Here is a 22181-nt window from a genome sequence, read left to right as displayed (position 1 = left end):
TTCAGGTAAAGTCTGCATACTAAACTTGAAAGCATAATTTATGCCTGCTTTTTGGTGCAAGCAGCCGATAGGGGAAGAGTCGCACACACTATTTCGATAATATTGTTAGGTTCACCTGCTACCTTTGTGCTCCAACCCAAACACCTGAAGAAACACCCCTTTCCAATGTGGCTGAAAGAATCCGCATTGCAATTCCTGGCTAGATTTAAGAAAATGTTCAGCCTCAGCCACAGTGGGGCTGGAAGCATCTCTGGCACTCCTCTGTGGGCTGTAGATCACAGCAGCTGCCAGTTTCAGTAACTATCCAGCAGAGCGGCAGCGCTGCTGGCACTTACCTAGACTCCTTTGTTTTCACATTGTTTAACTTTTACACTATTTTTTTTCATAGTGCAGGAAACTTGACTCCAGCCCTGACCCAGAAGTGAAGTTGCCAATGCTAAAGAAACTGGTGACCCCCCAAAGTGTCCCTAACGATCTGCACCCGTGTTTCCACAAATGTCGGCATGAGGAGGTCAGAGAGTAGGAGTGAGGCGATTTCTAGACCCTTCCCAGCGGGAGGTCGCTTGCGAGGAGCGTGCTTCTACAAAAGTCAGAAGCTCACTTTTTAAAAAAAATCTTCCATCCTCGGAAGGTGGCAAGAACTCGAGAGTTCCCGGGCCTCCAGAATTAGGGGGAATTCTTGGGGGTCCAAGGAGGATCCTGAGAGCGCGAGAGGACCAGAAGGTGAATTTGTGAGAGGTGAGTTATTTATTTATTTAAAAGGGTTTTTATACTGCTTTTGCAAACAAAGTTTAGTCAAAACGGTTTACATAAATATAAATCATAAAATAAAATAAGTAATAGCTAAAAATTTACATAAATGTCGTAATAATAAAATAAAATTAGTAATTTATCAAAAAAGTGAACATATCAAAACAATAATCAATGACTAATCAAACATACGAAAACAATAGCTCCATACTCCTTGAATGCTCTACAAGAATTTCCTAAAGTGTCTAAAATTTACACTTGTCAGAGGAAGGAATGCCAGGCTTGATAACCTGCTTTACAGTTGCTGCTTAAGAAAAGTTGGAAGGCATTCGTCTTTATCTGTTCAGATTTTTCCAGCTGCTGGACTCCAGGGAGTAGGTAACAATACAGAGAAAGTCCCAGAGAAGGAGCATCCCGAAAGAAGACACCAGGAGGGAGTTGGAGGAAAGTATTCCCCAGCGCAAAGGATTTTTGTGACTGCATAATCTATTAACCGTGTTCTTCAAAGTCTTTAGATTTGAATATGCATTGCACCAGGTGCAAATGTACTGTCTGCCAAAGTACCCATCTGCATCAACTACCCCTGAAAAGGATGTATTTTTCAACAGCAACAGAGTGTGGTGGTGTGTCTATTCCTACTGCACGGTATCAAAGGACCTGCTGTACCCTGGAGGGCTCTGGAAGACCTTTGCTTTCCACCCTATTAGGGAGCATGGGTCACAACTTGGCTCCTGACCTACTCCCCCCAAAAAACACCTGCATCTGACTAAAGGGTGGCCCAGGGGCTACAGAATGTTAGCTGCAGCCAGCCCAGAGCTTAGAAAACGCTTTATAGTTACTTTTATTTTCTTGGTGGAGGCTTCAGGGTGCACATAGGAAGGGGAGAGGAAGAGAATAGATGGTGACGTAGGCTGAGTGATTAGGAAGGGAAAGTGACCAGGGAAGGCTTTTTTTTTTCTCAAATATGTTGGAAGAACGTTCCTTAGTCCCCTATGTCACTGGTTCTAAATATTTTAATTTCTTTAGGTTCAAGAGTGCAGGAGGTTAGGGATTAGAGCAGCAGGTTGCAAAACAGGGAAGCCAAGGCACAAATCCTGCTTCTCCCACAGAATCTCCTGTGACTCTGGATAAGTTACTTTACCCTCCATTGTCTCAGGTTTGAACTTGGATCACAAACCCTCTGGAGAGGGCTAGGGGCTGGAGGTAAGTGTGCCAATCCACGGGCCTGCTCTGTGCGTTACAGAACACAACAATGAGGTTCCAGAACCAGGAAGGAGGAGACAGGAAAATCTGGGCCACCACTAGCAGCACCCAGCTAAGGAGATGCCTAAAAGCTACATGAGAGTGGGAGAGCAAGAAGTGGATCCCAGGTATTAGCAGGAGTGTTCTTAATTAAGAAGAGAATCCAGTTCAGTTTACCCAGGAAGAACATAAGAACATGCCATACTGGGTCAGGCCAAGGGTCCATCAAGCCCAGCATCCTGTTTCCAATAGTGGCCAATCCAGGCCATAAGAACCTGGCAAGTGCCCAAAAACTAAGTCTATTCCAGGCTACTGTTGCTAGTAATAGCAGTGGCTATTTTCTAAGTCAACTTAATTAATTGAAGGCTTCACATTCAATCCATGGTTAAAGAAGAGACCCTTAGGGGTAGATTTTTAAAAAATGCGCAATCGCGTACTTTTGTTCGCTCACCAGGCGCGAGCAAAAGTACGCTGGATTTTATAAGATACGCATGTATCTTATAAAATCCTGGATCAGCGCGCGCAAGGCTGCCGATTTTGGGCAGCCGGCGCGCCGAGCCGCGCAGCCTGCCTCCGTTCCCTCCGAGGCCGCTCCGAAATCGGAGCGGCCTCGGAGGGAACTTTCTTTTGCCCTCCCCTCACCTTCCCCTCCCTTCCCCTACCTAACCCACCCCCCCCCCCGGCCCTATCTAAAACCCCCCCTACCTTTATTTGTGGATTTACGCCTCCCTCTGGGAGGCGTAAATCCTGGCGCGCCGAGACTCGACCAGGGGGCGGTTCCGGAGGGCGTGGCCACGCCCCCGGAACGCCCCGGGCCGAAACCACGCCCCCTGGGCCCGCCCCCAAAACATTGTGTCCCGCCCCCAAAATGCAGTGTCGATCGGCCCCCGCCCCCGACACGCCCCCCCCCAAACCCCGGGACTTACGCGAGTCCCGGGGCTCTGTGCGCGCCGGCGGCCTATGGAAAATAGGCGCGCCGGTGCGCAAGGCCATGCTCGCGTAAATCCGGGCAGATTTACGCGAGCAGGGCTTTTAAAATCCGCCCGTGAGAGTAGATGAAAGGATCACAGATTTACTATTTTCAATTGTTAAGAACATAAGAAAATGCCATACTGGGTCAGACCAAGGGTCCATCAAGCCCAGCATCCTGTTTCCAACAGTGGCCAATCCAGGCCATAAGAACCTGGCAAGTACCCAAAAACTAAGTCTATTCCATGTAACCATTGCTAATGGCAGTGGCTATTCTCTAAGGGGTAGATTTTCAGAGCCCTGCTCGCCTAAATCCGCCCAAAACCGGGCGGATTTAGGCGAGCAGGGCCCTGCGCGCCGGGAAGCCTATTTTACATAGGCCTCCCGGCGCGCGCAGAGCCCCGGGACTCGCGTAAGTCCCGGGGTTCTCGGAGGGGGGCGTGTCGGGGGGCGGGCCCGGTCGTCGCGGCGTTTCGGGGGCGTGTCGGCAGCGTTTTGGGGGCGGGTACGGGGGCGTGGCTACGGCCAGGGGGCGTGGCCGCGCCCTCCGTACCCGCCCCCAGGTCGCGGCCCGGCGCGCAGGAGTCCCGCTCGCGCGCGGGGATTTACGCCTCCCTCCGGGAGGCGTAAATCCCCCGACAAAGGTAGGATGGGGGTTTAGACAGGGCCGGGCGGGTGGGTTAGGTAGGGGAAGGGAGGGGAAGGTGAGGGGAGGGCAAAGGAAAGTTCCCTTCTAGGCCGCTCCGATTTCGGAGCGGCCTAGGAGGGAACGGGGGTAGGCTGCGCGGCTCGGCGCGCGCAGGCTATACGAAATCGATAGCCTTGCGCGCGCCGATCCAGGATTTTAGTAGATACGCGCGACTACGCGCGTATCTACTAAAATCCAGCGTACTTTTGTTTGCGCCTGGAGCGCAAACAAAAGTAGGCTGTTCGCGCTCGTCTGAAAATCTACCCCTCAGTGAACTTAGTAGCAGGTAATGGATTTCTCCTCCAAGAACTTATCCAATCCTTTTTTAAACACAGCTAAACTAACTGCACTAACCACATCCTCTGGCAACAAATTCCAGAGTTGTATAACTATTATCTAAGAGACTTGCCTTATTTTTAGGGAACTTGGATTACTATGGTAGTTTATCTGTTGTGCTTCCGACTAAACTACTTTGAAGGGTGTTGGGCATTTTCAACACATTTCCCCATTCTTTTTTCTTTGCATTGGTTACCAACATGTCAGAGATACTAATTTAGAAATGTTGTTGTTCTACATAAACTGTTGTATGCTGAGACGGATTGTATACTTGCACAGCAGTTGAATTGGTATGTTCTAGCTCGAGATCTGAGATCAGCTGGTATATATTTACTTAAGCTTCCGACAGTAGAGGTTTACAAGCTATGTTGGTTCTAGACTATGGAATGAACTTCCTGTAGAAATAAGATCCCAGAGAGATATTACATTATTTTGGAAAATGGTTGTCTTATTATTTTACAATGGCATTCAAATAATATTGTTTATTCTTTTAGGTGTATATGTATTTTATTATGATTGTATTTGTTTATTTTTATTGTCTGTGATGCTTTTATGAATGTATTCCTGTAATCTGCACTGGACGTACCAATGGAAGTTATGGAATATAAATAAATGTCACATGCCATACCTTTCATGTCTGAACTAATTCTTCAGTAAAGTTTATGTTGGGATACCACTAGAGTATCGAGCTTCTTTATTGGGCCTCTAAAAAGACAGGGTCTGGAGGTTTATCCTTTCCCCCTACATAGAATCCTTTCATCAGGGCTAAAATAGATGTAGTAGTATTGTCCCAGACTTAGCACTGGTACCTGAAGATCACGTAAAACTTTTTTTGTATCACAAGGTTTATTGCACGGGTCCTTTATGTTATTTAATTGCCAACAGAATTATCTAAGATAATAATTTGGTAGTACTCACTGAAGAAAGGTGAATTGGCTCCTGGATAGTTCCCATTTTCAAGAAAGTGCTTGTTCTTTTATAACCTTGGGAGATGGTCACTCTCCTCTCAGGGTGTTTGGGGGTAAGAACACAAGATCATAAGATATGCCATACTGGGTCAGACCAAAGGTCCATCAAGCCCAGCATCCTGTTTTCAACAGTGGCCAATCCAAGTCTCAAGTACCTGGCAAGCACCCAAACATTAAATAGACCTCAAGCTACTGTTTCTTACTGATTAATAGCAGTTTATGGATTTTTCCTCTAGGAACTTATCCAAACCTCTTCTTTTGCCCTCTCAGTGATCTCTGATCTTTTTGTCTGAATGGCATAATCCAGTGGTAGAAACATTTTTCCCATAGACAATAAGCACTTGATTCATCAAGATCTTTGCCCGAAGACTCAGAATTCCCCTTTATTAGGGTATAAGAAACTCACTGTTAAGTACAAAGCCTATTTTAAGGTAAGGTGTCATATATACAACAATTACAGCACTCACCTGTGCTGAGCTGAAAAGTGAAAAGATTGCCAAAAATGAAGCTTAGCATCAATAGAAGAGTTTATTTGTTTTAAATAAAACCACAGGCCATGCTACAATGACTGAAGGCAGGGCTTGCTGGAAGCACTTATAGTTATGAGGTCTTTTTTTTATTTCAGTGTACTGACCTGCATTGTAGACAGGGAAAGGAGTAGTTAAACCACCCTAAGGAACGAGCTTGGCAGCAGTAGCAAAAATAAACTGGTCACAGGAAAGAAGCAGCTATGGGAGAATAATACTGGGTACCGCTCAGTACACATAGTCCTGGATGGATGCCAGCTCAGGTTGGTCCTTGCAGAATGAAAAGGTCTGGGGTGGGTGGCAGCAGATCATCTCCTCCTGAGAATCTCCACTCAAAAAAAAAAAAGGAAGTGAGTGACAGTACGAAGATACGTTTGATCAAAGGAGCCCACTCTGCCCAATACTGAGCAAACTCCTTCACTGAGCCCAGGGAGGGATAAGCTATACTGAGTTTATCAATCCCCAATCATTTTGAAAGTTTGGCTCCTGTGCATTTGATGTGGAATTTATGTAATCTAGAAAGACCCTGAATTGACAAAGCTCACACAATATGTAATACATTTCTTTCTCGCCAGTTCACGGATGTGATAATGCGGGAAGTTAAGTCAGCTGCAGTAACTGGGTAAGCAGAGGATGCAAAGGTGACTGGAGGAAAGGCAGTCATGGATCTAACGCTTTTTATCTGTTCAGACCTGGTCAATGATGTTGATGGAAACATTTTAAATTGCTTTGCAAGGAGCTTCTTAAAATACTCTCCTTAGGTGGACTGGGCCAAAGAACGGGATTCAAACATCAAAGGGATGGGATTGCTGGAGGAGGCTGATTCTTCACACAGCTGGGGAATATGGCATTCCAATGAAGGGAGAGTTCACAGGCGAGAAAGAAGAAAGAAATGCACAAGTAACAGAGCATTTTACGGTGCAGTTAGCAGATAAAGAGAAACATAGGTGTCGTGTCTCCTGAGTGCACATGAATAAGGGATTGTGATATACATTGGTGCAAATAATTCCATTATTAGATCAGTATGTATATAGTAACATAGACTTTGTAAATCGAAGCTCCTGAAAGTTAATTGCCAGGAGGAACTAGGTGGTAAGATAAAGAGAGGTCCTCTCGAGCAGTTCTGCCAGTTGCTAGCAGTGAAGTGTACAAGAGCAGGAAAGCAGAGCCTTACTAAGGAGTGGAGGTGAATCTGGTCTGGTACAGCAAGAAGAGAAGGACTCAGTGAGCAGCACAGGGAAATGGCTTCACTTTACCTTCAGGTCACCGAGTCAAATCCAGATTGGAGTTGTACCGACTGAAAGTCATTTCAAATGGGAAGTTGCTCGGTATGGGGGATCTGAGTTGACAGTCTTAGTCCAGATGCCAGTGGGGAGCTGGCCATGTCACCAAAAATAACAAAACTGCAGGAAAGCAATGCACAAGGAGCATTAAAGTCCATCTCCGGTAGTTTAGAAACGATTTTAGTCTGCTGATTAGGTGGCATTTTAGTCCTCTCACAATGCCTTTTCCTGTGCTACTTTTATGCTATTATGGGCCCTATATAAAAGTGGTTTTCCCACAGACATGTAATGGGAAAAATATCTTTTAGTACATCAGGCCCCAGGGCCCATGCAAGGGGATTAGGTACCCTAGGCAAACCTTCAGCCTTGTGCTCTCCCCCACCCCCGCCCCGGTTGAACCGTCCCCCCTCCGGTCTCAGCCCCTACCACATTTGTGCCCGCCAAGTGTACGCTTCTCTGCCGCGAGTGGGATAGGCTCCGCTCGCAGCCCCACATGGCTGCTCTTCAGGACCCTAAGGGTCGGCATCCGAGGCGACCGCCCAGTTTGCCTAATAGAATGTGCCGGCCCTGATGTGAGAAAATAAGTAGAGGTATGCGACTTTCCCATGATATCGCTACATTTGTACGCACAAATCTTTTGAAACATTTTCCCCATTTCTTTACAAAATTTCATCTAAAAAGATCATTCAGCCAATGGTGTTTCTAATGCATTTTCAGCAAAATACCATGCAGCAGAATTCTGTGCCTTGCAGAGGAATACATGCCATTTTGGGCCTTGTAGCAAAATGCTGTGGGATTCTGACCCGTGCAGTGGAATAGCGTGGCACTCTGTGCCTTGCAGTTGAATACTGTGCCATTCTGTGCCTTGCAGCGGAATGGTGTGGGATTCTGTGCCTTCCGGCAGAATACTTTGGAATTCTGTGCCTTCCGGTGGAATACCATGGTATTGTGTGCCTTACAGCGGAATATTGTGATACTCTGTGCCTTCCGGCAGAATACTTTGGAATTCTGTGCCTTCCGGCGGAATAATATGGTATTGTGTGCCTTACAGCGGAATATTGTGATACTCTGTGCCTTCCGGCAGAATACTTTGGAATTCTGTGCCTTCCGGTGGAATACCATGGTATTGTGTGCCTTACAGCGGAATATTGTGATACTCTGTGCCTTCCGGCAGAATACTTTGGAATTCTGTGCCTTCCGGTGGAATACCACGGTATTGTGTGCCTTACAGCGGAATATTGTGATACTCTGTGCCTTCCGGCAGAATACTTTGGAATTCTGTGCCTTCCGGCGGAATAATATGGTATTGTGTGCCTTACAGCGGAATATTGTGATACTCTGTGCCTTCCGGCAGAATACTTTGGAATTCTGTGCCTTCCGGTGGAATACCATGGTATTGTGTGCCTTACAGCGGAATATTGTGATACTCTGTGCCTTCCGGCAGAATACTTTGGAATTCTGTGCCTTCCGGCGGAATAATATGGTATTGTGTGCCTTACAGCGGAATATTGTGATACTCTGTGCCTTCCGGCAGAATACTTTGGAATTCTGTGCCTTCCGGTGGAATACCACGGTATTGTGTGCCTTACAGCGGAATATTGTGATACTCTGTGCCTTCCGGCAGAATACTTTGGAATTCTGTGCCTTCCGGTGGAATACCACGGTATTCTGTGCCTTACAGCGGAATATTGTGATACTCTGTGCCTTCCGGCAGAATACTTTGGAATTCTGTGCCTTCCGGTGGAATACCACGGTATTCTGTGCCTTACAGCGGAATATTGTGATACTCTGTGCCTTCCGGCAGAATACTTTGGAATTCTGTGCCTTCCGGTGGAATACCACGGTATTCTGTGCCTTACAGCGGAATATTGTGATACTCTGTGCCTTCCGGCAGAATACTTTGGAATTCTGTGCCTTCCGGTGGAATACCACGGTATTGTGTGCCTTACAGCGGAATATTGTGATACTCTGTGCCTTCCGGCAGAATACTTTGGAATTCTGTGCCTTCCGGTGGAATACCACGGTATTCTGTGCCTTACAGCGGAATATTGTGATACTCTGTGCCTTCCGGCAGAATACTTTGGAATTCTGTGCCTTCCGGTGGAATACCACGGTATTCTGTGCCTTACAGCGGAATATTGTGATACTCTGTGCCTTCCGGCAGAATACTTTGGAATTCTGTGCCTTCCGGTGGAATACCACGGTATTCTGTGCCTTACAGCGGAATATTGTGATACTCTGTGCCTTCCGGCAGAATACTTTGGAATTCTGTGCCTTCCGGTGGAATACCACGGTATTCTGTGCCTTACAGCGGAATATTGTGATACTCTGTGCCTTCCGGCAGAATACTTTGGAATTCTGTGCCTTCCGGTGGAATACCACGGTATTCTGTGCCTTACAGCGGAATATTGTGATACTCTGTGCCTTCCGGCAGAATACTTTGGAATTCTGTGCCTTCCGGTGGAATACCACGGTATTCTGTGCCTTACAGCGGAATATTGTGATACTCTGTGCCTTCCGGCAGAATACTTTGGAATTCTGTGCCTTCCGGTGGAATACCATGGTATTCTGTGCCTTACAGCGGAATATTGTGATACTCTGTGCCTTCCGGCAGAATACGTTGGAATTCTGTGCCTTCCGGTGGAATACCATGGTATTCTGTGCCTTACAGCGGAATATTGTGATACTCTGTGCCTTCCGGCAGAATACTTTGGAATTCTGTGCCTTCCGGTGGAATACCATGGTATTCTGTGCCTTACAGCGGAATATTGTGATACTCTGTGCCTTCCGGCAGAATACTTTGGAATTCTGTGCCTTCCGGTGGAATACCATGGTATTCTGTGCCTTACAGCGGAATATTGTGATACTCTGTGCCTTCCGGCAAAATACTTTGGAATTCTGTGCCTTCCGGTGGAATACCATGGTATTCTGTGCCTTACAACGGAATATTGTGATACTCTGTGCCTTGCCGCAGAATGCTACGGGATTCTGTGCCTTGCAGTGGAATACCGAGGCACAGAATCCCGTAGCATTCTGCCGATGGTTTGCAGCTAAATACCGTGTCATTCTGTGCCTTGCAGCTGAATACCATGGGATTCCGTGTCTTGCAGCAAAATGCTGTGGTATTCTGTGGCTTGCAGCAAAATGCCGTGGTATCCTGTGGCTTGCGGCGGAATGCCGTGGTATTCAGTGGCTTGCGGCGGAATGCCGTGGTATTCCGTGGCTTGTGGCGGAATTCTGTGATACTCTGTGCCTTGCAGCCGCAAGAGTTTTAACTGGCACCAAGAAATATGGTCACATCACTCCTGTGCCTTGTGGTGGAATACCGAGGCACTCTGTGCCTTTCCGTGGAATGCTATGGGATTCTGTGCCTTGCAGCAAAATGCCGTGGTATTCTGTGCCTTGCAGAGGAACGCTATCGAATTTTATGCTTTGTAGTGGAATGTGGGATCATGTCACACAGTGAACTTCCATGGAATTCTCCACAAGAAACTTTGCAGTACTTTGAAGAATTTCAGTGGTTGCTCTGATTTTTCTCCATTATTGTCCAAGGTGAAAATTCCACACATATTTTGCAACTTGTGGTTTCTCACAAACTCGCATCTACAAGTTTCCTGCATCCTAGGAAATGACCTTATACCTTGTGTTTGAATGCAGGCCAGCGATGCCCTCATTATGAAACTCTATTCCTTTTTCCAGAATTTAGAATGCTGGGTGTTACTCATTCTTCTGTTTTTCACTTAATACTTGATTAGCTTCTCAGGCCGGAACAATGAGGCAGACCGGCCTGATTATTTTCTCCAATCATTCAACAATTTGGAGTCCGGTGACCACAGGTACAGACGAACACCGCAGACCGAAGGAGGCGAGACCATAATTTGCAGTGACTGAGTACGGACAATAATAAAGCTGAGGCAGGCCATCTGTTGGCATCATCACCAGGATTAATAATAAATAATTTCTCAGCAATGTCATGTTTATCTGCCCTGTTGTCCCAGGTTCCTCCCCATGCCCATCTCCAGCTGAGAGATTCATTGTTTTGCTATCTCAGCACTTTGGAATTTTTCACAATCGGGGTTCGGTTGCTTTGATAGCACACTGAGCCCTGTGTTTTCATTTCGTTCCTGTAGCTCAGTACACTCAGGGCTAAGAATATAAAATGAGCTCATTATTCCTGCCCTTACTCACTTGAAAGTTACTTCCCGTCTAGAGGCTTGTGGAGAATGTTTAATTCCCGATCACAGATGTCTTTGCATATCATACCACATTCATCTCAATTCTTCTGACTTTTGTCTGTTATTTTGGAATTTTTCTTTGCAATTATTCTTCGTTCCACTATTCCAGGTGTTTTTGTCTTACTATCACTGCATGTTGTATCCTGGTTGTTCACTGATATTCTTCGCTCTTTCTTACTGCCTGGATTTTTCAGGGTTATCCAAGCATTATTCGTAAACACCGCTAATGTTTCCTGATATTACTAAATCTTTAGTCAGAATATTTCCTTAAATCCTAGAGTGCCACCATTGTCCTTATTATTACTGAATCACATTTTCATGGCCTCCAATTCGGGATATTTGAGTCCGAATCAATGTCATTATCCTCTGGGGTACCTCAAGGCTCTTCACTGTCTGCAAAGCTTTTTATATGTTGCCTTTATGTAAACTGTTAGCTGGCCTAGGATTAACATATTACATATATGCAGATGATGTTCAAATCCTGCTTCCAATATCCGGCTCACTTACATTATTGGACATATACTTCTCCTCTATTCAACAGTTATTAGCTCATATGAAACTCTCACTAAATCAACACAAAACTGAACTATTGCTAAATGTGCAATAAACTTGATCACAGGATGATGACTGACTACAATACTAATCAGCCTAAGTATTCCATAGTTAACGAAGCCAGGGATTTAGGGGTTATCCTTGACAGCAAACTTAATTTGAAGCGATTTATTAATAACTTGATTAAAGATGGCGTCTTCAAACTACAAATTTTAAAGAAATTAAAGCCGTATCTGCATTTTGATGACTTGAGAACAGTGTTATAAATTTAGACTTTTTTTCTAAATTGGATTACTGTAATGCCCTCTTGTTGGGCCTCCCATTAACCACCATTAGACCACTACAGTTTCTTCAAAATGCAGCCGCAAGAGTTTTAACTGGCACCAAGAAGTATGGTCACATACTTTTAAAAAAACATGTACACTGGCTGCCCATCTTGTATAGAATCCAATTCAAAGTTGTTTCACTAATCCATAAATCATTGTTTAATGATAACATGGAATGGCTTAGCACTGCGCTTCATTTTCATGCCCCTGTTGCATCCGTCGGTGCTGGACGGCTTCGTCCCCGTTTGCCTCATCTTGTTCACGGCTCCTCCCGCTTACCTAGGAACGATGGCCGGAGAGGTTGGCGTCTACAAGCCAACCTCTCCGGCATCCCTGTAATGGCTATGGTGCAGCCTCCTGCCATGCTCCTCCCAGGTACCTACAAGGGTGCGCGCGTGTGCGCCACCCACATCTTTATTCCAACCTTGGCGTGAACCTCACGGGCATTCCCCCTTACTGACGTTACGCTATCCGGGTATAGAACCTATTCTAATTTGCTAGCTCGTTGAGTTAGCAAGGACTTGAATCCGTTCCTGTCTACACTACTCTGCCGCTTCCGTGCTGCTGCTGGAAGCTCTCTCTTTCTCTATCCTTCGGGGTATTGCTAACCTGGGTACCCAGTCCTCAGGGGGCCCTCTGCTTTATTTCAGGTGCCTTACAGGGAACAGTTACTCGCTCCTCGAGGGCCTGCTCTCCCTGCCTCGGTGCCTGCACTATCTTCTTCAACCTGGTGGAATCGCATACCTACAGCAAACATCTAGTGAGTACTCTAACTCTCAGTTTATCTCATCCACAGTTCTACCTTGCTGGGAAACCTGCTTCGGAACCTCCCTATACCAACGGGGTGAGAAGGGCTCCCTCTGCCAAGGTCCCTGAGACTGCTACTACCAGACTGCCTCACTACTGCCACCTCTGGTGGACTCTTCAAGCTGTATAATAAAGAACTAACTTTGTGTTTGTGCGTCCCGAGTCTAGCCCAGTACTGTGGCTCCTCACAGGGCTCCTCCCCATGGGCGTGGTCATCTGCCACAGTACCCAAGGATCCACCCAAACACCGCTTAACCATAACAGCCCCACAACACAATTTGTGTTCTCCAAATAAAGGTTTACTGACGATTCTGTTTCCCAGGTTAGCCCATTTAAATTATGTTAGAGAGAGAGCATTGCCACTTGCTGGACCTAAATTATGGAATACATTACTGATCAAACTAAGGCTTGAGGGGAATTTTCAGACCTTTAAGAAGAACTTAAAAATGTTGTTAATTTTGGCAGGCTTTTGGTGAGCAAATGTGAAGTACTGAGTCCCCAGGGTTATTAAGAGGTATCCTTTGCCTAATTCCTCCCTTCTTTATTCTTGTTTTTTATTTTTTCTGTTTTAATGTGATTTATTTTATTACATTGTTCTATTTTATCATGGTATATATTTTATATGTGATTATTATCAATGTATTAATGTTATGATTATTATATATTTTAGGTGTGATTGTTATTTATGTTTTTATAAATGTTTGTGAACTGGTATGATTATCTCTGAATATTGCTATATAAAAACAAACAAATAAATATCATTTTCCTTTCCCTGACCAGGCTAGGCATGCTGGGGGTAGGGGGAATATAAACTAAAGAGAATCCCCCCCCCCCCCCCCAAGATAATCATGAATGAAGGCTCATGGCGACACTCGCCAGGCCTCTCTTTGGGCAATGGTGGGATGGGGCTGTGCAGAGTATGATAGGGAATGTGCTGAAGCCTCTCAGAGAAGGAAGTTGCAGGATTTGGGTCCCTTTTGAACTCTTGAGTGTTTGCCACACCCACACGTAGTGTTTGTGGCAGAACCGGACCTCTCTTTGGGCTGCTGCAGGATGGGGGTTTGCTTTGGGCCTGCCACTGCCAGGCCTTTCTTTGGGCTGCAATGGGATGGGGTCCACTGCAGCCTCCTCTCCTTCACTGTAGGCTGGATGATGTCGGCAGTACTCAGGGGGACCTCCCAACTAACCCGCCCCAAAGCCCGGGTCTTGTTGAGACCCCCACCTCGAGTATTGTGTTCAGCTCTGGAAACAAAATCTACAAAAAGATGGAGGAAATTCAAAGGAAGGGCACCAAAATGGTGCACAACCTGCACTATAAGCCATATGTAGAGAGAGAAAAGGTGCTAAATAGTAAATATGTGCCCTCAGGCCTAAAAGAAAGAAGGGGAAGAACCCTGAAAGGTACATGGATGAAGAGCTCTGAGGTGCTAGATCTTCCCTGATGCATCCTAAAGAATAACTTTTCACTTGCAATACTCTACAATAGTTTATCATCCCTAAATCTTGGCTCACCTGAAGCTGTGACAAAGAATTTTAACTTATAGGAAGCGACTGAGGTTAGTGTTTCTCACTTGGGTAGTCTAAGAGCTCCTGGGTGAAAGCATAAGAACCAAACATTTAAATCAGATTTTCAAGCTGCACTGTTTGATTGGCTAATGGCCCATCCTAACCATGTACTTACAACCTGGGGTTATATGAATTTGATATGGCAAAGTCTCACATTCTTTTAAACACTCCTCCTGGTAAAAGCCTTTCAGAATAAAGACATAAAAAGGCACAGGAACAATATTCTTAACAAAAACAAAATTCATTCTCTAATAGCAGTAATTTCCTGCAAGGCCTGCACTTACTTTTCAGGTGGTTGCAATCCTGTGGCCTTCAGCTGGTTATCTTGCAGGGCACCTGTTCCATGTAATTGTAGGATGACGATATCCTGTTGTGCTTTATTGCTAGATTTGTTGACTGGTGATTAAAATAGGTGACTGAAGTTTCATTACCTAAACAGCCACAACCATAGAATTATATGTCCCAGCATGCTAAGGACTCATACAGTGCATCCATTTTTATAAAGTGCACAATAATTAGAACCACAACGTCGGCAGGAAATCACAACTGACAGGGTGAAGTAAACACTTGTAGAACCTGCCATGCAACTAAGAATTGGAAAGGCTACTTTGCCAGTTTTGATAACATTATAGTCCGTTCTTAATTGCAATTGGAAAATCTTTTTGTAATTCCATTTTTTTTTTACCCGTCTTCTGAACTTATGCTTCCAGTGCTTAAGGGTTTCTAGTCCTGGATTTCCCTCAATGCACACGTGGAGTTGTAGTTGTGGTTTTCTTAGGGACCTATTTCAAGGCATTGGTGAATGTGGCAGGGGGGGTTGCCTAAAGCAGCGCCCGCCATGGGCACTTTCATTGGGATCTGTTTCAACAACAAACCCCCCGAGTGTTTAACCTGGCAGGGCAGCCCCTGAAATGGATATGAAAACAATTGGGCACCACAGCCCATGAGGTGACTACAACATCCGTCCCCCCCCCCCCCCCCCAAATAATAACCATCAGGTGGCTCCCAAACCTGCGGTAATATTCCCCAAGCTCAAAAGGAGACAGAACCTCTACTTCTGGTGACCTTAGTGATCTAATGAGGGGGAATTCTTTTAGTTCCACCTGTCAGCTGCTTTATCTCTAGGGAAGGGCCATTAATAATCTACTCTCTAAGGTAGATTATTAATGGCCCTCCTAGGTTTTAAGCTGAGCATCTAAATACAGAAACCTAGGTTAGTCTCCTATTTGCAGTCAAATTTAGCCTCCTAAACTTTCAGCTGAAAATTCACCTATATTTTTAATCCTAGACGGTAGGCTTCTAAATTCAGGCCTGCTATTTATTTTCATTGATTTAAGCTCCTAAATTAGGTGCCTAGTTCTGAAAATCAGTGCTAAACACTTTTTTCTCCTCTAAACTCTGCCCCTGTAGCCACCCACTTTTTAGGACCCTAAATTCAGGAGCCTAGAGGCCCATTTTCAAAGGATTTAGGCTCCTAACTTTTGGAATTGGCGTATTTGAAGATTTACTAGAGCTGTGTGCCTAAATTTAGGATCCTAGTCTCATTAGGTGCATATTCAGAGGTTTGTCTAGCTAAGGAAGTTTGGATCTTAGCAGGATAAGCCCAAGTTTTGAATTTCCCTCCCTGCGGTGAATCGGTGAATATTAAATGCTGGTATAGTTCTCCGCCGTAACAGCATTTACTGTTCAGGCAGGCAGGAAGGGGAACTAGCCTCTTCTTCCCCTGCTGGTTTTTATGCGCACTTTTGGGGGGATCGGGAGGAAAGAGAAGAGGGCTCTCAGTCAGCTACTATTTATTCTTCCTGGGATTGTTGGAGGATGTGGGAAAAGACCCTTGGTCAGCGACAATTTTATTCTATCAGGACTTGAGTTGGGGGAGGAATTGGAGCCACAGTTATCCAGGCAAGCTTTACCCAGATAACTTTGCTGCTGGCCAGCTTATTGAACATTGACCCCTAGGAGCCTAAATTTAGGAACTCGGCTCTAGTAAGTTTTCAAAAGGGACAGTTTTGTTGCGCTGGGAGGTGGACCCTTGTCCTAGAGCGGTGTAGAATGGCTCCCTGGTAGGGACCAGGAATTACCTGCTCCCAGGGGGCGGAGCACAGGAGGAGACAGAGGTTAGGATGAGCTTCACCACTGGAAGCCTGCAGTCCCCCCGGGTGGAGCCCGTAGGGACCCGGGCTGCTTGGACTTAGGTGGGCCTCGCCGGGTCTCCTGCAGAGGTAGTAGAGAGGCGTGCCCGAGAGCAGCAAGGGAGCGCGGTCGGTCACTAGGCTGTAGGTCTGGAGAACCAAGGAAGGCCGTACAGCGTAGGCGATGACAAAGCAAGGGACAAAGCCAGAATCAGGAGATGTGGTTAATGGCAGCCGGGGTCAGAATCCGAGGATCAGTCCGAGGAGTAGTCAACGAAGCAGGGGTCAGGTTCCAGAGGTCAGATGAGGTCACAAGGCAGGCAGAGGTCAAGATCCAGGCAGCGAGCAGAATGGTCAAGGAGCAGGCCGAGGTCAGTACCAGAGAGTCAGTCCGAGGGTACTACCTGGGGAGACAGGACACACAGACGCTGGAACAGGAGGACGCTGGACAAGGCTGGAACAAGACTGTGAACGTGGAGGCAAACTAGTACACTTACAGTGCCGACCCGATTGAAAGGCAAGGAAGTGCAGGCAGGAACTTCCTTATATCGTACATTTAATCAGGGCGCGTCGCGGAGCTAGGACCCACCCCTGGCCCTACAAGAGGCCGGGAGCTCCGCGCGCATGGGGGCGTGGCCAACATCACTGAGTACGCCGAACTCCGGCGTGAGACTTGGTGCGCAGTGGAAGGCCCAGCGACCGCCGCCGCAGGACGCCGAGGCCTGGAGGAGCTCGCGGCTGCCGCTGGGGAGGACGACCTATGACCTGCAGAGGAGCTAGCGAGGCGAGCAGGCCCATGCGTGGGCCGGGCGCGGACGGGGCGCGCAACAAGTTTCGGAGCTTAACTCCCAAAGGGCCCAATGTAATAAGATGAGCTCAGCAGAGCACACAGTTGTACTTGCAGCTGTGAGCAAACTTTCCACCCGATGCAGCAAGAAGTTTTGTGCAGACAAAAATGTTTGCATAAAAGTATATGCACTGCTTAATGCCCTTGCATGGAAATCCCATGCAAATGAAGGCATTACCTATTACTCCAGCGCTGGGGTTGGCCCATGGGCAGGAGCCAGAGGTCCAAGGCTGGGACATAGTTCATATTTTATGCACAGAAAACATGCTTTGGGTACAAAAAGCATATTTTCTGCACACAAAAATGTATTTAATATTTAATATGCTTCTAGACCGCCTTTTTCAAATAAATTGCACAGAAAGCATTTTTTTGTGCACAGAAAGCATTTTTTATTCACAGACCTCCTAATTTGTGCAAATAAACCATGTTTTCTACAATAAATATGATTTATGCACATAAATCCTGTTGATCTGCATGCTGAGATTTTCTTTGTGCACATTTCTTTTTTTTTTTAACTCTTATGCGTTAGAATAGCATTAGCTTACTGCATCAGGAGTTAAAAAAAAAATAATTAGCTTGGGCAGTAAGAAACTGTGCGCCAAATCTCAGCACACAGTTTTAATGCTCAGCTAATTACATCAGCCCCACAATTAGGCACCTAAAGCCTTCCACAATTGGCCTCAGGGCGAGTATTCTCTCTTTTCAAGAGGGTCTGATGATTTGGTGCTCAGACCCCACCCCTCCCATTTGTGAGTTGCAGAATCAGCAGAAAATCATCCAGATCAACGGCATTTTCATCTCCTAGAGCCTAAGATGCCTTCAAAACCCAACAGTCCTGCTGATGTACCCATCAAAATACTTGAAAATCTCCAGCACTGAGAGCAGTAGCTCTTGGATTCTATGAAGAAGGAACAGGAGCTGAAGATTTATGTACAGGCAGTAAATTTACACCAAGACTGTTTTCCATTAAGGGAGCGCGCAATGTCCAGAAAATATTTCGTTCTACTGATGGTTTGTTCCTGGTATAAGTTAATGGGATTAATCTGGCTTTCTGTCTGAGTAACTTAAGCAGGGGGTTACAGCTGTGGGAATCTTTTAAGCTCTAACTTAAGTGCCGTAAATAACAACCTCTGATCAGCGGTTGCAGAACGTGTGCATGTACTGGAGAGCAATGTTTGGATAGGTTCCTCGCACAAAGCTCTTCCTGACCCACTAACCTCTTGAAAACTGAAATTATGGCATGACTTTAGGCTTCTTGGTTAATTGCCTGCAGGAAGAATTTATGTTCCTTAACTAGATTTAAAATCTGAATTTGCGCTCCTTCCCCAGCCCTCTCTCTCTTCCCCAGCCTTCCCTCCTGCCTTGCTTCCCCCAACCCTTGGTCCTTCCTGCCTTTTCTCTTGCCATCTGGCCTCTGCAGCCCTTCCCCTCCTAGCCTTCCTGCATAGACCCTTCCTGAGTGCCTATCTTTCTTCCCATCCTAGTCAAGGCCCCTCCCTAAATGCCTTTCCCTCTATCCTCTCCCTCCTGCTCTCTCCTCATCATGGCCCCAGTGTCTTCCCCCCTGCCTTGCTTCGGACCACCCTTCATCCTTTCCTCCTGCCTTCTCCCCCTTCCCTAGACCTCTTCCTCCTGGCCTCTTCCTTTGATCCCTTCCTGAGTTCTTTCCCTCCAGAGCTTCTTCCTCCCTCCTGCCCTTAATCCCTGAGGCCCTTAATTTAATTTACAAATTTCTATTCCGCTTTCCACAACAAAAGTCAGTCCAAAGCAGATTACAACAGATAAAAAAAAAAATCAATAAATACATATAGTAAACTAAAATATTAACAGTTACATATAATAAAAAATAAAAAAATCTCACAGTCAAAATCCATCATACAAACTAAAAACATCTTTATAACACAGAATACAATATCCTTCCCCACCCTATAGCAGCAACACACCTCCCAAACATGAATCCTTTCATTAAAACAGGAGCCCATCTGAACTTAACTCCTTGTGCCAAATGACTAAAAAGAAACATTTTCAGCTGCTTGGAGAAACTTGGATAGTTCAAAAGATTCCTAAGCACCACTGGGAGCACATTCCAAATGGCAGGCGTCAGTCCTGTGAAAAAGCGTTGCCTTTTTCCAGCCTTTCAGATTATTTTTGCTGATGGGATCTCCAATCTTGCCTCCTGGCTGGAACACAGTGCTTTAGTGGGCACACGATTTGAGATCTTAACAGTCAAATAATCGGGGCCCACGCCTATTACCGATTTAAAAATGAATGTGCAAATTTTGAATTAAATCCTGTATGAGACTGACAGCAAGGACAGAGCCATCAGCAATGGCGAAACTCATTCCCACCATCTACTCTTGTAATGACCCTTGCAGCGGCATTCTGAACAACTTGCAAATGACCTATTAACCTATTACATAGATCTCATTAAAATAATCTAAATATGTCAGCACCAAAGCTTGCATCACAGTATGTAAATACGTTTTTTCCACTGCCCATATCTGTCCTTGCATAATGAGATTAGCATCTAAGATAACTCCCAGCTCTTTATCTCATTTGATCTGCTGAAGAAGGCTGTCCCAGTGCCTACAGAACCTCAGTCTTATCCTCATTTGGTTTCAAATAGCTCTGCATCCAGTAAGCCACTTTTCCTAGAATTGTTTCCATGAAATTAAATCTGAACATCGTCAATGCAGATAATGGACTTTTACCCCTAGGCTTCTTATAACAGACCCAAAGGGGAAAGATATGAGTTAAAAAGTATTGGGGATAAGGAGAAACCCTGAGATACCCCCATACACAGCTTCCAAGGCTGGGCTATACAGTTCTTAAACTCCACCTTTTGAAATCTATTAGACAAAGGGGACTCTACCCATTTCCATGGCTAACTTAACCACCTCCCATTTCCCTTGGCTGAACAAGTAATTTCCATTATTGATGGTATCAAAGACTGCAGAAAGATCTAGGAGAACCAGAAATCCCGATTCTCCTTGATCCAAAAGCAGTCTCATATTATCTGTCAAAGCCACAAGCTCAGTCTCACCAAAGCCGGCCTGAAACCCAGAATAGGTGGGATCCAGCCCTCCCGATTCCTACACAAAAGCTCTGAACTGGGACGTAAAGATGGATTCAATTAACTTTACTCAATACAAAAAAGGAGGATGTATTATATTCTTTTTTATAATTTTTAAAGTGCTAAATAGATTATCCTTATAAACTAATTACATAGGAACGAATACCATCAGTATTAGTGCAAATGGAATTTAATCCATCGCCTCCCGCCACGCAATGGGCCTCAGGCAAATTCAGCGATTATTCAAGCACTAGGTGTATAATCATTTGGTATCGTTCCTCTATTTATTCAAAAGCATTTTTTAATTTTAATCCACTAAAAAATTTTTATAATATTTTCAAAGTTCGTTTTATCCCAAAACCCAAAAACTCATTTATTTGTGTGTTTCTAAAATCTCTTATACTTATTTTACCCTTATCCCTTCCACAATTTGAATGTCCACCGTCATTTAGGGCCTCATTTTCAAAGCACTTTACCGCGTGCGATAAATTCGCGAATCGCGTTAACAGCTGTTAACGCGATTCGCGAATGCAAATTAGTCATTTGGTATTCAGGGGGCGGAGTTGGGGCGGAGCATATGTAAAGCGGGAACCTGTGTATCGTGTGCGGCGAAACAACCGCAGTGGTAGCGCGGCTGCTATCGCGGATTTTAACTACAACTCCAAGTTATGGACTGCGCTACAGGCCAGAGAGAGAGAGAGAGAGAGAGAGAGAGAGAGAGAGAGAGAGAGAGAGAGAGAGAGAGAGAGAGAGAGAGAGAGAGAGAGAGAGAGAGAGAGAGAGAGCGCCTTACTATAGTGCCTATGCCCTACATAGGTATTTGAATCCCTATGGGAGGGCTACCTACTAACTCGGGGTGGGGATTAGGTATGAGTGTCGGGGGTTGGGGGCCACTTTTGCATTCCACATGAGACCTACTGACAGAACAGTGGTCTCTAGTGCAGATTTGCTGGCCGTCGGAGTGAGGACGCTCACACCAAGAAGTGGTTTGGGCAACGTTCTCTCCACCTAGCTTGATGGACACTCTACCTGGGCAACAACATGCTAGGTGGAGAAAATGTTGGCCAAATCTCCGCTTGGAGTGAGCGTCCTCACTCCGACGGCCAGCAAATCTGCACTAGAGACCACTGTTCTGTCAGTAGGTCTCATGTGGAATGCAAAAGTGGCCCCCAACCCCCGACACTCATACCTAATCCCCACCCCGAGTTAGTAGGTAGCCCTCCCATAGGGATTCAAATACCTATGTAGGGTATAGGCACTATAGTAAGTCTCTCTCTCTCTCTCTCTCTCTCTCTCTCTCTCTCTCTCTCTCTCTCTCTCTCTCTCTAATGCGTTACCAATGCGATATTGGAAAATAAGGCCCTTAATTTGTTCAATCATTGAAATCCTAGAATAAATTATACTTAGCCCCACTGTAGATGTATTATTTCTCAATTTGTCCCGACATGGGCCATGTTTCGACTGTTTCCAGTCTTCCTCAGGGGATACTTTGTATATTTTAATCACAATTCCAAAAACAGTTTTGTTTTACTGCCTTTCCAGCGCTAGTCATTCAATTTGACCTAGGACATACAAAAAATGTTTTATTAAAAGATTAAAATAAATCTCATCACAGGTTCATATTCATTCACCCTTCCCAAAAAGTTACAAGCTCCCTCATAACAATTTTTTGTAACAATTTCCTTCCAACTATACGATGTGATTAAAATATACAAAGTATCCCCTGAGGAAGACTGGAAACAGTCGAAACATGGCCCATGTCGGGACAAATTGAGAAATAATACATCTACAGTGGGGCTAAGTATAATTTATTCTAGGATTTCATTCTAGGATTTCAATGATTGAACAAATTAAATGACGGTGGACATTCAAATTGTGGA

The sequence above is a fragment of the Rhinatrema bivittatum genome, chromosome 17 (genome assembly GCF_901001135.1).
Source record: "Rhinatrema bivittatum chromosome 17, aRhiBiv1.1, whole genome shotgun sequence".
Classification (NCBI taxonomy): Eukaryota; Metazoa; Chordata; class Amphibia; order Gymnophiona; family Rhinatrematidae; genus Rhinatrema; species Rhinatrema bivittatum.
This window is presented reverse-complemented; position numbering follows the sequence as displayed.